At 39.5% G+C, this 17356-nt stretch overlaps 1 protein-coding gene across 2 annotated transcripts in view; it reads right to left on the bottom strand.

The window, feature by feature from the left end:
* LOC135418407 (inactive ubiquitin carboxyl-terminal hydrolase 54-like) overlaps positions 1 to 8660 on the bottom strand; it is a 61445-nt gene extending 52785 nt beyond the window's left edge. Inside the window, exon 1 of one of the 2 annotated variants that reach the window (XM_064663780.1) lies at positions 8543 to 8660. The gene's annotated coding sequence lies outside the window, so the exon portion shown is untranslated. The remainder of the gene's footprint in view (positions 1 to 8542) is intronic. The other variant, XM_064663781.1, reaches the window with a different exon arrangement.
* Positions 8661 to 17356: the final 8696 nt, after the last annotated feature.

Here is a 17356-nt window from a genome sequence, read left to right as displayed (position 1 = left end):
TAAACATGAAGGATGTTTTCTCATAGGAGAGGTTGATAACCAGGAGTGACACGTAACCATTTAACAGAAAAAAAATGGAAAGAAATCAAAAAATGGCTTCAGTTTTGATCCCTCAGTTTAGAGCCCTGCAGTTGCAATGCAAATTTAAAAGCAGTTTTTCAAAGCACCATTATTGCAGGACAATTCCTGGAACCATCCCCTGTGGTTCAAAGCCATTGATACTGATCAAGGAAAAAAGAAGTTTGTTCAGAAAAACGGCTTCCTATCCCCAGCATTTCTACATAATTATTCCCAGATGCTCTTACAGCACAGCTTCAGGACACTGGTGCCGTCCACATTCAGCATCAATTTGTTCTTTTAACATGGTCACGTTCAGGGCATGGACAGGGAGAGTTACTGTATGTCCAAGACCAAAATAACTCTAAAGAAAACTTTGGTTACGTTACAAAAAACTCCAATGCAAACCATTGTCTTTCTGCTCTAGCACAATGTAATGCTAACAGAATCAGACTGAAATATAACGCTTTGGACCATACAAGGTATTGAAGATACTATCCCCACCGGGACCATTTACCTAATAGGAACAAACAATGCAAAAAGGAAGCCGTTGAAATACAATTAAATCAGTTTGCCTTAAGAACAATTCAGTCTTCCAGGACAGAAGGGGCTGAGCCAAGCTTTAACTATGTCTTTCCATAATGATAGACTTTTGGAGAGACAAAAATAGGAGAACAAGAAAGGAAAAATACAGCAAAGGCACAATACCCTAAGCAGTGTTTTACCTCAGCACGGCTTCTACATAGCTTTTTTTTTAAGATTTAGTGTGTGTAAATTTCAAATAAAATAATTTTCTAAAGTGCGCTAACAGTGGCAAAAATTTGAAGGAAAAACAGACCAATGTTCAGTCATCATGCTGGGCTCAAAACCTGCTCCACAGTTGTGTGTGGTTAAAACAGCATGTTAACTCTGCAGCACTCTTTCCTCAAACAGCTTGTTTCAAGGAAGCCAAGACACTTAAAAACAGTTTGCAACACCAACACAGACTTTTTCCAGGCAAAAGCATATGCCAATCATGATTTTTAGCATATAAAAACAGTGACCAAGGCTTCCTTGTGTCTCATGCTATTACTCAGATCTGCAGGTTTTCTTTCAAAAAGCTGTACAAGTCTTACCAGAAGTTAGTAAATCCATTGTTCAAGTGGCATTACATCCACGGCTCAATGACCTGAGTTTGGCAAGAGCCCTAGGAGAGAAAACACTGGTCTCTACACTCCCTTAGTCCTCCTCATTCCAAAGGACAAAGCATTTGCCTTCCCTCCTCAGATAAAAAGACCACGTAGATCTCCCATGACTCCACTGACTTCCTTGCTGAGGTGATACAGGCCAATGCTCATGAAATGGCAGAAGCATCCAAATCAATAATACCAAGAGTTTTGTAATACTGGTATTTACAAATTCCTATTTGCTTCAGCCTCAGTTTCCCTAATTTCAGAACTCCTTCTCGGCTTTTTGATAAAATGCTTCAGGTGACCACACATACTTGAGTAACTACTAGAAATATGGATCAAATTGTGGACATCTTCAAATACCTGCTTTATCATAATTTTGCACAGTCCCTCAGCACATGGATAGTGGAGACAGTTACAAGTCTACACAACACCCAGTTCTTCAATACTTCATTGCATGAAGAAAGCATGAAAATTGTTTCTAAATGCTCTCTTTAAGGAAAGATCAGTTCTGCTTCCATCACACCTAAAATTAAAACTTTTTAAAACCATACAGCAGCAAAGGACGGGTAAGGGTTTTACTACTAAAACAAACCCCTTTGCATCAGACAGAAAATAAGATTTTGCTCTGCCCTGATGAGGGTCAAACAATTCAAATAGTAAGCAGGGCTCCACACCCTGTGAAGAGAAGCAAGGGGACACATCCCCAACCTAAGCACAATGGCACTGCTGCACTTACAAAAGAGAGCTTTGCCAAACATACCAGCTAAGAATCTGACTCACTGCCACCAAACTAAGAAAGAATTCAGAGCAATTACCACATTTTTTGCACAGAACAGGATGAATAAAAAAAAAAAAACGCATTTCAACTCTTCTAACATTTCATCTAAATTAGGACAGCACAGCAACCCTCAAGGAGTTCTGATCAAGTACTGCAACCCCTAGGGCTACTGGGACCGACAACAATGCTAGCAATTACACAGCCATCCACAAAGCTACCTCAGACTGAAATGAGGGAGGAAAACCAGGCAAAGGAAAGCAACAGAGACAAGCCCAAAATCTCTCTGCCTTCCTTGCTTTTCTGCTTTGGGTCAGAGATCAGCAATCTCAGAAGCAAATGTATTTGAAAATCTATTAGAAGCCTGTATGCTGACAGCGTAACGTTCATGGTTGGCAAGATAAAGAGATTGCCAAGGAAAATGACAAAAGCATAAGTCAGAAAAAAATTGAAGAAACAAAGTATAGATGACAGAGCTGAAATAACCATTCTCTTAATACTGAAAACAGTTCTTTTCCCAGTGTCTGCAGAATCATGTGATTTCAGCTTCCTTCTGCTGTTGCAGATCCTGTAGCTTCTTATCCAGCAAAGGCTATGCTAGCTCTTCCCTTCACCTTCGAATAATTTTCCACCACAGCACTCCTACTCATAGAGCTGTAAATGTCAGCACATTTAGTACAGTTTAAATACCATAAGTTTGTCTACATGGAGAAGTTTGTCAGGAATAAATGCTACATGGTGAAGATGTAGTTTCTTCACTGCCAACAAAGAAGCTGGTTGCAGAAGTTCCTGCCCACCTTTCACAGAATCAGTTCTTCCTGTTCTCATCTGATGCTCTGTTCTGCAGATGGCAGCCTGTGTAGGACCACATTACAAATTGCCTCATGAAAACCATCTGGGTTAAAAAAAAAGAAAACAACCTGAAAATAAAAGTATGAAGTGGGCCACTTTTATAATTTCAGTTATTCAGAATACAGAGCAGTCCTGCAGTCGTAACTGGCACAACACAGACCAGCAAACTACAGGGGGTACAGGAGCACAGACACAGGAGTTACAGCAGCTCCTTTATGAGCTTTGCCACCAAAGCCAAGACACCATGTAGATGTACTAGTAGATCCATTAATTCCTTGCACAGGTAACTTACAGCATGTTTTATGATACAGCTGTGCCAGTGTGACAGCTGCTACCAGGGTGGATCCGTTCACTGTCATGTGCTCCTTCTGCTCCCCGGATGCTAACACTGGTAAGTTTGCAAAATGACCTATTATAGGGCAGTAAGTTGGCAAAAAACAACTCTACCAATGAAAATATTTTTTTTTCCATCAGCTATCTCTCTCAGAATGCAGAAAAGCAGGCCTGGTGAGCAGTGCTTCTTGACAGGGGCCTGAAGTTAGATCCTCCTACCCAGACAACAAAGCTGCCCCTCCATCTGCAGTCAGATGCCTGTGTGGCAATCACAGACTAAAGGTGCGGATTCATTTAACTGTGGGAAACACCAGACTCTGTCAGTGTGTTTACTTTCCCCAGCCTCATGCTCCCACTGCTGCCGAGCATTGCACTGAGCTGTGAGCAGTCTGCATGAGCCACTTCAACCAAGAACACGAAGCTGAACAAGGAGACAGCAGGAGCACCCAGGCAAGACCCAGCCACCCGCCCTGCCCTGAAGCAGCCAGAGTGAAACTGCCGTAGGTGAACAACACACTGCACTCCAGGAAAGATCAGTTCAAAACAACTGCTGCAAAGTAAACCCCTTGCTTAATCTTTTCTAGCCTCTTTCCTTTAAGTAAGTACATTTTTCTAGGACAGTGGTTTGGAACTTACAGTATGCCTCCCCTGGACTTTTACTAAGTCTGAAAACAGATGTTTGCCCCCTTCACTGAAAACCTTTGAGGTCAAAAAAGTTATGTGGATACAAACCAGTGACCAGCAACAATTTCTGTTTTTCAGGGTGAGGAGGGTGGAGAAGGTAGGTTGAGAAAAAGAAGTTCATGTTCCCACATCGGCACTGCAATTTGCAAGAGGAGGAGAAAAAAGCCAATAAAAAAGAAAATAATCTAACAAACTTTAAGGCAATGTGCTCAAACGTATTGAGCAAATACATGGTGCTGTACTGAGCTGAGCTTCTCCTTATGGCAAGACAACTTGAATACAGTCTGGGGAGGCAGGAGGCACACCAAAATCTTGATTTTGCTTTGTCTGCACAGTTTACTGTGGTAGGGTGGACACAGCCTTAAAGCCAAATGGACCCATATAACAAAAACTAATAAAAATTCATACTGTTTTTTCTCTTACCATCTGAGCTATTCTTTTATTAAAATCAGGTAAACTGGAGCTATTCAAGTAGCTTGTAAATTACAAGATGAGCAAAAATCTTTTTTTGACATTTCTCAGTATTTCTAAATAACAACCAAGGATTGCTGCATTGGTAGTTATCAAAAGAGAATCAGATGATTCTCAGATGAGCCTCTACTGTGAGGCCAGAGATTTTATGGGCTCCACTTTCCTTCAGCCTCCCAACTGTGTATTCTCATCCTTGCGCAGTCCTTACCAACACAACAACCGGTTCAGGGTAAACAGCAACCAGGAAAAAGAGAAGCCAAGTCAGTCTGAAGTCAGAGCTGTTCCTCAACGATCCCTACATAGCCCCACAAGTATTTTTTGTGGGGAGTGGCTGCAGTGGTAGTACCAGTTAAATTATTTGAGAAGATGTGGTCTAAACCAAAATCTAAACTTGCTTTAAAAAGCAGCTTAGGAGCAATGAAGCAGAAAAGACTCCTTTGTATATGAAGTCTAGACTTTGGCTAACAAGAGTGCTACTGCTGTAATTCCATTCTGAACCTTATGCTTTGACAAATGAATCTGGCTCATTTGTACCCTTAAGAGCAGAAAGTTGGTATACACACTCAGTATTTTCCAATTCACTGAAAAAGCTGTCGTCTTTCCTATGTGTATGTGCTACAAAGCAGAGTGCTCCTCACTGAAACCAGTCTGTATTTTGGTACATGATTCAAACAAAAAAAAAAGTACTGGGAGAAAACGAAAGCATTAGAAACCTAAGCACATTACTGTGAACATATCCTGCTAGCAATTTGACTTACTCCATCAAGGAAATCTAACAAAGTGCTTTGAACTAGTTTTACCTGTAGCACTGGGAAGTCTGGGAGACTACAAGAGCCAGGCTTTAAAGCTTAACAAACACAAGCAGGAAGCAAAACACCACTCTTTACCACAGAGGTAACACCACAAATACCACAAATAACTGCACTTCTTGTTGCTACTACACTCCTAAACCCATAACGAAAGCAATTCTGTTGCATACTTATTCCCACTGACTGCCAACCACAGTGCACTGCATTTAATCCATCCTGCTTTTTGTAACTTCCACCTCAGTAAGTGGACCAAAGCCAAAAGAATGTTTTATAAATACCCTATCAAAAAGAGATGGTAAAAGGTCTTCTTTACCACAAGTAAGACACAAGGCTATAGATGCCTGTTAAACAAATAAAGCCCTAAATTAAATTTCTTGGTCAAAGCATTAGCACATTCCTTAAATGAGTGTAATGCCTTGCTGTGTCCAAAGCTATAGTCAAGTCTCCCATCACCTGTGCAGATGGGGAAGACAAACACACACAGTTTTATGCCCTAAAAGGCAAGGTACAAAATTGATTCCCTGTAGGAAAAGGAATTTCCTGTGTTTTAAATATAGTCTTGGGATATTCACAAATCAATTTATAGTTCAAGTTAGGAATCAGAAATCAACTTTTCCTATGTAAAGCAAACACATGGCATTGGACCAGCATAACTGGAGTGATAAATACATATCCACTTTTCCTAGAACTTAGACAATTTTGTTACCCTAAATTACGGCACCCAACCTGTAAGCTTTGAATCTTAGCAATACTGTGGTGCTTGACAAAAGGCTTGCAGGAAATCTTGAGAAAGGAGATTATGCAAGATTGCTTCACCTTCCTGCATTAAATAAAACCAATGCTTTTTAGGCTGACATAAAAAAGGAGATGACAGGTTGAAGTGGAAGATTCTCTTTGGAAACTAACTTGCATCAGTGTGAAACTAAAATCAAAGTAAGCTCACAAGAAAGTTCTCCCTACCTATATTCATTTGTCTCGTTTCATATTCTAATTCCTTGGCTTTATTAGTTTACTTTTGTATCACTTATTTAACAACAGAAAAAACAAGATCACAAGCCATGGTAATAGAGAAGGTAATGAGAATAATAAAATTTTATCTTACACAAATTCACATCCTGCACTAATTATTTTCTGCTGTGTCTTATTTTCGTCCCACAACTGAACCCTGGCAAAGTGACACTCAGTCAGGATGTATGTACAGCACACAACTCCCCAGAGCGTTTAAATCCATGCCATGATATGGAAGAGCTGAAAACAAAAGTCAATGGCGCATGTGATTCCAGGAATCATCCCAATCATTGCTGGGGGAATCAGTACTTTAAAATAAATTTTTATTTGCAATTCATAAATGCAAGTCCTCTATGAAAATCTGCCATAAGAGAGGGGCAGTAACAGCATTTTTTAAGTCATCTATCTTTCCATCTTGAAACATATTTTCATAATTCCATTAAAACAGCCATTATTTCTTAAAACTGCATGTACCTACAAAAGCTGTTTACAATCCAGTCACTTTTTCAATAGTATACACAATCACTTTATGATGGCTATTGTTTGTTTCACAGACCAGTGAAATTAAACTGGCTTAAGATGCTAAAATATGAACAAAGAAGGTAAGAAGAAGCTGATGACTTCCAGAGGAAACAATAAGCCACTTGCCAAAAATCTATGGAAAGTCACATCTGTCACAGTAATAGGTGTTGTAATGAAAAAATATACTTAGAAGTTAAAGAGATTTTCAGGTAGAAAAGTAATTGACCAGATTTCACCCTGTGGCCTAATCCTGGATTACCTACTTCACCTTAGCCTGGTGTCCTAATGCTGCAATACCCCACTGGACTACAAACCTGCTTCTGACAGAACACCCATATTCTCTGCATAAAGATGAAAAAAGTAGTAATTAAACACTAGAGTAATGTGACAATCACCCAGAGAGGTTCCTCTCCACAAGATGTGAGGCACACACAAAGAACAAGTATACATAAATACACCTAAAGACTCCACTGGTCTTAAAGCCTGCTAGATTAACATACTTCACCCCTTTAAAAAGCCCACTGTTAATACATCAACTGGAATGATGCATTTTCGAGGACATAAGCCACTGTGGCCCATCCATCTATGCAGGATGCCCACTACAAAGAGCAATACAGAATACCAAGTAGTATATGAACATCAGCAGCTAAATTTAGAGAGCAAAAACATCATCCATTGCATACTGATGAGACTGAAATGCTATCAAGGCAATAGAAAAAAAGAAACCTGCAGAACGATGGATTCATAGGTGTGTATTCAAAACTAAAAATAGCACATCTCTTACCAAATACATACAGCCATACATAGGAGTATTTTTCTTCATTTTAACAGAGTTACTCCAGAACCCTGCTCTGCAGATTAAAAGACACTAAATCTGCTTTGGAATCTAATGCAGAAATTAGATGTGGTAGAGATGGGCCTTTCCAAATCGGGACTTCAAAGGGAAGCCTTAGCCCACATTTTTAGCATAAGAATACCAAAGAGACCTTTCTCTAGTCAAGAGTCAACCTTGCTAAAGCCTGTGCTTTACTTTGCCACATCCTTCTGCTACCCAGAAAATTACAGAGGCCTTCCTGCCAACTTTATCTTCATGTGATAATTCCCTTAAGCAAAGAATATTTTTCAATGTTTATTTCTGCCAATTTTAACTTATCTGGTGAAAAGTGAATACATTAGGCCAGAAATTAGAACTTCAAATATACAAGTCAATTTATCATGAAGATTAAATGAATGTTCAAAGAAAGGTTTCAATGTCTCCTCTATCCTTATTAAGAAGAAAACAAACAAACACAATACAAAACCAAAAGCCACAACCAAAGCCACAACCAATACTTTGCTTTTCTTCAGCAGAACTACCAAATGCAATCCTGTGCATACAGATATTTAAGTGGTGTAAATTCCACATGGGTTTGCACATTCCCCTCGAACTGGCAAAGGTTATGGTCTGTTTTCCATACCGGTAGGATATAATCTTCCATTGGCAAGGGAGGAAGAGCAGCTCTAAGACATCTTACACCCCTCCTGTACTGCAGACTTGGGTGTTTGGAACTGCCTTGATTTACCCAAGTATGACGAGTTAAATTTAGCACAACATTTTCTACCAAGGACAACAGGCACACAGCACAATCCACCACCACGAAGAACAGAAACAACTACGGCAGCATCTGCTGTTCTCTTACTATCTCAGCAACAAGTAAATACAACGAAACATACAACATGACGTTTGGCTGCACAAAGAAAAAAGCTAAGAAGTTTGCAAATAATAGCACACCCTGCACATCTTCCCAGTCTAGTCTGCCGAAGGAGACTACAGACATTTGCTCCTACGGCAGCCAGCCCCACACAAAACAAGCCGACACCTGCTGCAGCGGCCCCGCACCGAGAATCCTGCTCGCTGTGTCCCGGTCCCGCCGTGTCCCGGTCCCGCCGTGTCCCACACGCCCGTCCCGGTCCCGCCGGGGCCGTTCCCGCTCGCGGGGCCCCGCGCGCCCCCGTGCACGTGCGCAGCCGCCACCGCCCCGTCCCGCGGCGCGGGCAGCGCCAGCGCGAGCCGCGGCCCCGCCCAGTGACGTCACCGCTCCGGCCGCGCACCTGATCGCGGGCAGGTCGGGCCTTAAAGGGGCCGCCGCGGCCGCAGCGATGGCCGCGCCCAGGTAACATCCACCCGCCCCCCGCGGGGCCTTCCAGCACCTCTCGGACACCTCCAGGCAACGCGAGGAGACCTTTCAGCCGCGCACTGCCCTCGCGTGCCTGCAGCCCCCCTCCCCGGAAGATGTTATCCCAGGAGGATGATTATATAAATAATTTAGGTAAACAAACCACTCTCCTGGTGGATTTTAGCAGCACACTTCAAATCCTTTCCCCTTCTTTCCACAGCTCTTTTTACGAGGCAGCCGTGGCCACAGCAGCCTGTGCCTCCCTGGCACACCTGCCATGCACAAATCCAAACGGCTGCAGTTTTCAAACACCCGAAGGCCACAACTTGCCTCTTTCACCCCAAACCCACAACTCCAATTTGCCCAGCGATAAAGGACGGCTTGACCGTTCTCAGCCATGTTCAGAACTAGACACAGAACATGCCAGAGGGAACAAACCAACTTACCATGGCACAAAACTGATAACCATTTACTTTGTACCATCAGTGCCAGACAAATGAGACAGACTCAAAATGTAACTGGGACAAATCAAACTTATCACTACACTCTTCCCTAATCAAAATCAATTGTCCTCTTACCCGGATCAGTGATCCTCTCCACTAAGGAAATGTGCTGGAGGACAAGAGACCTTTAAATCAGTATGTGCATCGCTTCCACTCAGACAGGCAAGTAACATGAAATGTGGAAGAGAGAAGAATGAAATGGAAGATACAAACACTAAAACTTCCTAGTCAAGAAGCACATTTGAACAGAAACATGGCACTTCCTATACTGTCATCCTTTCTATTTCTATCTATCCATATGTATCTATCTAATCCATAAAGAAAAATTGTATTCTTACATAGCCAGACATGAAAACACGTCACTCTTGCCTAAACCTTGAGGAGGTTGCTGGAAATTCTCAAGGTGCAGGCATTGTTTCCTTTCTTTCACTACCACTGGCATAAAGCCACCAGTCTAGACCGACTACCAGGATTATTCATCACATCCTCCAAGTTTCAGGGCAACTTCATGCAAATCAATTCATCTCTGTCTACTCCAATTCCTCATCTGTAAAACCGACAAATTACACTTATTTCTCTAATTCTCACGCATGCTTTTAGTGATAGTTCTTACTTTTACATATCAAAGATTAAATCATAATAGAGGAAAGTGTCACTCATTGTCCAACTAATAATCATAAAGGTTTCACTTAAGCTTCTACAGATATTTCCAAACAATGATTTGAGTCTGCAAAAGTTCCCCTTTTTCTTTGTTTCTATGCATGGGTTCCACCATCAATTATACCAGCACTCATCAAAAACAGTGTTGGCCTTTGGAAGTGCAGCATTCAGAGAAGAGGAGAGACAGCATTCTGGTGTTCATATAGGAACAGGCTGAGTTATACTTTACCATAGTATATTATAGCCTCATACACAAACTCTCGCTTCTTGTTTTGTTACTAAGGGAGATACCATAAAGATACATTTAATCAAATACCTCAATTACATTCAACTCTCATCTTCCCTTAGAGAGATTATTACTTCCTCCCTGCAACATCTGTAGGCATCCATATGTCTAAAACCGTTTTCTTCACATTTAGACCCCTTTTTTTTCATTTTCTGAGTATTCATAAGATCTGTGTTTCTGCTTTACTGAGCGTAGTTACCTATGATTACTAAATAATCAGGACTATTTCTCAGAAAATGGTGAATGTGATACAGTATGTTTTCTAAAACAATTTCACTTTCATACTTATTTCAAACTGCATGTGGACAGAAGTTATGTGACCTTATTTTATTTAACTACTTTAAAAAAAGGGTTTAGAGTAATCTGAATTAAATTGATATTGAAGGTAAGCACCAATGCTAAACACTTTTAGAACTAAGAGACCTCATCCTGTCAGCTCTCTTGGTTATTACTAAAACATTAAAATTTTTGGCTTTTTTATCTTTTATTCTAAGCTGAGGAAGTTTGTGGAACAATCAAAACAGTTATATCCACACTATAATTAAAAAACCCCACTCCTTGTCAAAAGTCAGGTTGTCAGTTCATTAGTGCTATTTTCAATTCAGCATCTCACTTGCTAAAATTTTTATGGCAAACAAACAGTGGGATTTTAAAGTATACTTAGAACAAATTATCTTAATTATTGATAATAATAAATGTGGAATTTAAATACACTCAAATACACTTTTTCCCTCAATAAAAATAATTTTAATCACTTTAAATTGTCATATTAAAAAAATAATAATCCCTTGCTTGATTGTTATCCATCCTGTTTGGTGCCCTTTTGATCACTGAGCTCCCACCCTTAGGGAGACGGCTCTGCAACCTCAGTTGGAGCCTGGAAGTCAACTCTTCACAGCTGACAGATTGACTATTGTCTGTAGCATGTTTGCAGGGCTACTGCTTATCCAGACTATTGTGTTGCCTTCCTGTTGCCTTCCCCTAGAACTAACTATTAAATTAAACCAACATATTTACACATATTAGCATCCAACACAGTTGTCCCACTAACAATGTTAATTATGCAAGACTTAATAATTAAAATTACAGCTCAGTCCTGTTTTGCACAGTGAAGTCACAATAAAATCACTCTAAGTTTTATTTTATGTAAAGACCACTACATTTTTTTCCCACATTTCAGTAGCCTAAATAAATTCAGGGCCCTTTTAGTCCTCTGAATGTATTTGACTCCATTTACTTCTATTGCAAGAAGATAGTTAAAACTCCACTTTACAGTCAAAGTGGATGCATCTCTCTCTCTAAATTTCAAGTTTCGATTGTAATTCTCCAGAAACAGATTCTCCACAACACCACACTTTATGCTTACAAATAAACCTTCTATTATGCTCCTTAATACTGTAACTCTACAGAGACAGACAAATACTAGGTACTATAAAAGGACATCCAACAGCCTAATCCAGCATTCCAGTGAGCAGCATCCTTCCTTTACCAAATAAAGCAAAGCAAAGGCAATTTTTGTTGGTCAAGAGTAAGTTAATTATCTTCATGAAGTCAAGCATAGAAAGTACAATTTGATGTGCTATAAACAGTTAAGATGGGTCTGTGCTTCCTCAGCAGATCTGCAAGTGCAGCTAAGAAAGGAAGTCCAATTCCATGAGAACCTAAATTATTTAAGGCATCCACATTCCAGCTCTTTAAGAAAAAACAAAGCCATGAGTTTTCTGATCTACCTATGGCTTTCAGAAACTACAGGTAAGATACAACATGAAATTATCCATTGACCAACAGCTCTCTGCTGCTGTAGATTTCATTGCTCCCCAGCCAGGCGGGGAAAAGCAGCTCTGGTGTAACCCGGAGGGCTGGCAGGAGCTCAGCACTCAGCACTCCCAAACCCTGCGAGTTCTCAGCTCCATCACTTCAATCACACCAGGGGCTGGTTTGGCCTCCCATACCCAAAAGCATCAGTACCACTTAGAGCTGGTTAATGAGGCTGCAACATCTTGCAACTTCTATACTATGGCACATCTTTATTATACATTCCTCCTACACAGTAGTCTCATCCTTCCAGTTCCAGTGGCACATGCTATTGGCATTCTCTCAAAGGCTCAGCATTTTGGGCATATTTTTCAAAGATTATTTTATCACCAGTATTCATGGGCAATAACTGTGTTACTTTGCATTCCACTACAGTAAAGGTCCTCCTATTTATTCTTAATAACTATACCACCTGCTAGACTCATACAGCTAGGTTTAAATTTTCTACTTAAGAGCAAGAATTTCTGGCTCTGATGGTTAAAAATAATACCATTTAAATATGACCAGAGCCTGAACAAGCACAAACTTCTGAGTTTTCCACATGAATTTGTCTGGAAATTTGAAAGCTAGTGATCAACATTTAAATAATCAATGTCAGCAATAACTTTCCTTGCAGATAATATGAACATGACCATCCAGCTAGCAAAGCAAGGTATGTGATGAAAGAAAAACATTAGAATTTACAGCATTTAGCCCAAATTCACTGTGTGATGGAGAAGCAAAATAGTAGCAGCAGAGGAGAGAGGAGTTCAAACCATACCCTCATAACCAAAACAGTAAAAAATATATTTTTTCAAGTCACCCTCATCCTTTCTGTAATATCCAAAAATCTTCACCTCTTAACAGCTCCAGAGTGCTTCCCTTCAGGATGCTGGATGCCGAATGCTTCCACATCAGACATCTGCCCTGTGTTTAAAGGGTGCTCATGGGAGAAAAGGGGATATTAGGTAAAAATGTAAACTGGAAGCAGCTCATAATAATTTATTAGAAAGAAGGAATACTGAAATAATGGAATTTCCTTCACATTTACTTAAACAAAAAGCCCTATTAAAAAGTGCTTGGAGCAGTGACAAATTCCATTCTCAGGCGCGAAATTCAGGTTTGGCTGGCTACACTGTACAGAGGCTGTTGGGTTTGACTCATAAAAGCTCTCTGAGAAAACAGAAACTAAAATTGCTAAGTAAGGTAATTTCCAACTGCGATGATTAAAGACATGTATTCTAGGGTATAACAATGCAAACAGAGACTCAAAGCATGATAACGACATATGTTACAGCCTCGGGTAACTGAGGCTTGAACTCATTTCTCAGTGGAGAAATACACAATGGAAATTGGGAAAGATTTTATAAACAAAACAATTACCAACAGTACACTCCTTGTTTTCTTATGATAATAATATGTTGAGTCCCTAAAGTGCTGGACTGACAACTGAAGTCATTACGAAAATGAGAAAGAAATAAAAGTTGACTACTGACAAGCTTGTCAAGGGCCTGTGAATAGGAAAAGTGAGCTGAAAATCTTGTGTGGTACATCTATTATTTGTGTAGTGAGGTATCAACAAAAGCAAGATGAAGGCTACTGAGTTAGAGAATGTTAGAATTGAAAGGACTGGCAATATGGAGACTGTCTGAATCACCATTGTCTAGTGGATACTGTCTCAGGGTAAGTTGTCTACATATACAAAGTGTTAATTTTTTAATCAGTAACATTCCAAAAATTCTATATATACTATTCATCAGTCTTAAAATAATGCTGTTGTTCAAAATACACCTAAAGAAATAACTGACTGTTCTTTCTCATAAAGAATTTTATCTCAGAAACTGGTCCTTTGTTCCTGTCTGAGACCTAATCTGCATTTTTTACAATTGAAGATCGCTCATCTTGCCCTTTCTCTCATGCATGGGCCTTACACCTGATAACTTCCTACCTTCCTGACATAGCCTACTACATACAAACAAAGTTACGCCTTTCGTTCTCTTTTGGGGGCATGCCAGTCTTTCCAAATAGGTCCCATTTTCTAGACCTCAAATTATTTGATTACTCTTCTTTCAGTCTCTGTTCAGTTGAGCTGCATTTTTTGGCACATTTGCCCTAATGAGATGTAGCACAAGAACAAAGGACTTACCTGTAGATTAAAAAAAAATAAAATATTGTTTTCTATGCTTTATCACTTATATTTTTATCCCTCCTAATATAACACTTACTCTTTTACAATGTCAGGAGTCCTGGAGAATTTTCGCCTAATAACTTGTTCCCTACACTGTATTTGTGTATTTCATGATTTCTGTTAAGTGCAGAATTTCAATCTGTCCCTATTTATCTCCTAAGACTTACTTAATTCTCAAAATAACTGTGCTCATAAACTTGTGTCCTATGTATATATACTCCCTCCAAGTTCTGGGGGCATTTTTAGTGAATCAATTTTGTAAGCACACTCTCTTTTCTATCATCAAGATCATTAACAAAAAGATTGAAGTGAAGCAGAATGAGTACAGACCCAACAGACCGTGGCGGATCCACATTCAATACAACCATTTCATTTTGACAGACAATCGTTAATAACCACCTACTAGGCACTGTCATCCAACAAGTCTTGCTCCTACTCTACAAGAGTTTCTTTCAGGTCACATTTCTTCACTTGTTTGCAATATTATAGCATGAAACAGTGCTGATGAACTCACTAACATGAAAAATACTAAGTCACGCTTTTCTTGTCGATTCACTGGCCTTATTGTCATGTTACAGAAAATAATTAAACTGGCAGGACTATTTACTCTTCTTAAATTCATGGTGGTTGTGCCTCATGTTCTTGTTGTCTCCCTGAGGCTTATACTTCCTGCAAGAATTTATTCAAAATGTGGAACATGAGAGGAATGGTCTATAATTTCCTGGCTCCTTTGCGCCTACCCTGTTTATATTTTCAGCTCTTCCAGCATCTCAAAGAGCAGCTAGTTGTACTGAGAGAGCTTTCATCACCTTTTTTCCTTAACCAATCAAAGGATGAGTGTCATTGGGTCCAACCTAATAAATAACCTACCCAAGTACTAAAAAGTATGGAAAAGGCTTGCTTCCAATTAGCCATCCATCTTATAAGTCCTCTGTGCTTTTTATTTCCTCCCTGTGCTAACTGCTGCTCCTTTACACTCTGCTTCTGCTAATGTTTTGAGGATTTTTCATAGTGGTTACTTCAAGTCCCTCTTACAAAACTGTGCTGCCAATCAAAGCCCCCACAGTACATAGCCATGGACATATGGCTGCTAGAAGCACAACTGCAGTGGAAGCAGCTCAGCTGTGCAGCCCCACGGACAGAGTAGGACACCCCTGCCAGAAGGAAGGGCTACTTCTCACTGGGATGGCCACTTCTAGTGCAATGGCAACACAGAGGAAATCTGCAGCAAGACAGGAACAGGCACAGAAGGAGAGTTCTGCAATCCAGACTTAGAATCACACCAGCAAGGGGAGACCAATTAATTACCAGATCATTTGCAGCATATCAGCATCGCTTCTGTGTCAATTAGGAAATCTGTCTCCCTGCACCCAGCTAAGTATGGAGCTGGCTTGGATGGGGGACACACACACACACACAAGTACTTTGTTCCCAGTATTCCTGCACATATACTGAATAAGGGATTGCAGATAAACAGGATTAAGCCTGACACAGAGATCCTGCAGATACTCTGGCTCTCCCGGTGTATTTGCTCTGATAGCACAGCTCACAAAACCAGCAACCCTTCTGTACATTCCTGCATGGTGGCACCATTACATTTAGAAACATTATTCACTTGCTGATGTTGCCCAAAATTAAACCACACAATAATATTCTTATTATAGTACATATGTATGTGGCAGTTTAAGATGTAAATACTTGATTTTATTATTTTAAAACAGCAACAAAGAACGGGAAGAAAAAAAAGTTTAAAGACATGAGTTTAAAGATAACTAATACCTAAGTTTTCTCAAGTGTATTGTAGGTTATTCACCATGCACCCAAATTGTTTATTTCCTTTTCACAAGAGTTATACAATGATTACACAAAACTGAAAGCTGTTCGTTATCTTTCGTGTACACTAAGCATACTCACAGCCTTCTAGCCCTTCCCTTCATTGAAAAGTTTAATCTTCCCATAAATACCAGGGACCAAAAGAAGTACGATACTGTAATATACTTGTAAATGAATAAAAATTAATAGTTAGATGCAAAAGTATCTTTAAAACTAATTAGTTACGCTAAGATTATCCAGAATTCCTCTGACATTCTCTAATGTTATGACTATAAATAGAGGAGCAAAATCTAACAAGCGTAACATTAGAAGAAAAGGAATAAAAATACTATTTGTGTACTTTAACATAGTAAATGAATACTTAGCTTCTGGGGAGTATCTGAGTTCATTTTGTTAAAAGTACAAATACTAATGTTTTTGAAGAAAAAAAAGGTACCATTCCAGATATGCCCAGCTTTGTCCATCACAGAAGGAAAAGGCTAAAACACTGATTTATCATGACTTAATGAGATACTGACCATCAGCTGAACTGCATTAACTGACTAATGCATTTCTAGTCCAATTACTCTGAGAACCAAAACAAGTTAGTATAAACCACTAGTGAATTAACTATATATATACTCAGGGAAATCTCAGGCAATATACAACAAAAGAAAATTTACACTGCAACTGCTCAGTCACTAATTTACACCTTACCACATTTTTCCTGATAAGACAAAGTAATTTACAAGGACAAACATTCAGGCTTCAACTGGTGGGATTTAGGGCGGAGGGGGGCTTGTTTGCCTTTTGCTATTGGCACACTAAAAGATTAATGTTTTAGAAACTAGTAAAAATGTTTCAAATGTTACTGTTCTTTTTCTTCCTCCTAACAATATTAACTAATACTAATCACAACTAATCACTAATCAGATAGCATTTTACTGGCCAGTTTGAAGTGGGTTGGCATTCAGTATATTTTGGAACTGACAATAAATAACAATTGTGTTTGATTTTCTTTTACATGAGGTAGATTAATTACTACTGCTCCCATAACAATCATTTCAACTCAGAGCTCAAGAACTTAATGTGTTTAGGAAAATTAGCACAATAAGAGGCATATCATCTTGCAGACTTGATTTGTATTGTTGCTTCATATATGTCATAGCTACGGATAGAAAAAAATCACATTGATGCGGGATCCTGATATTACTTTTAAACTTAGAAAGGAGTAAAGTAAAAGCTCTCTCCTATCTAGTTCACTTTTTGCTACA

This window comes from Pseudopipra pipra, chromosome 8 (assembly GCF_036250125.1).
Source record: "Pseudopipra pipra isolate bDixPip1 chromosome 8, bDixPip1.hap1, whole genome shotgun sequence".
Taxonomy (NCBI): domain Eukaryota; kingdom Metazoa; phylum Chordata; class Aves; order Passeriformes; family Pipridae; genus Pseudopipra; species Pseudopipra pipra.
The sequence above is the reverse complement of the archived record's forward strand: the minus strand, read 5'-3'. Positions and strand labels throughout refer to the sequence as shown.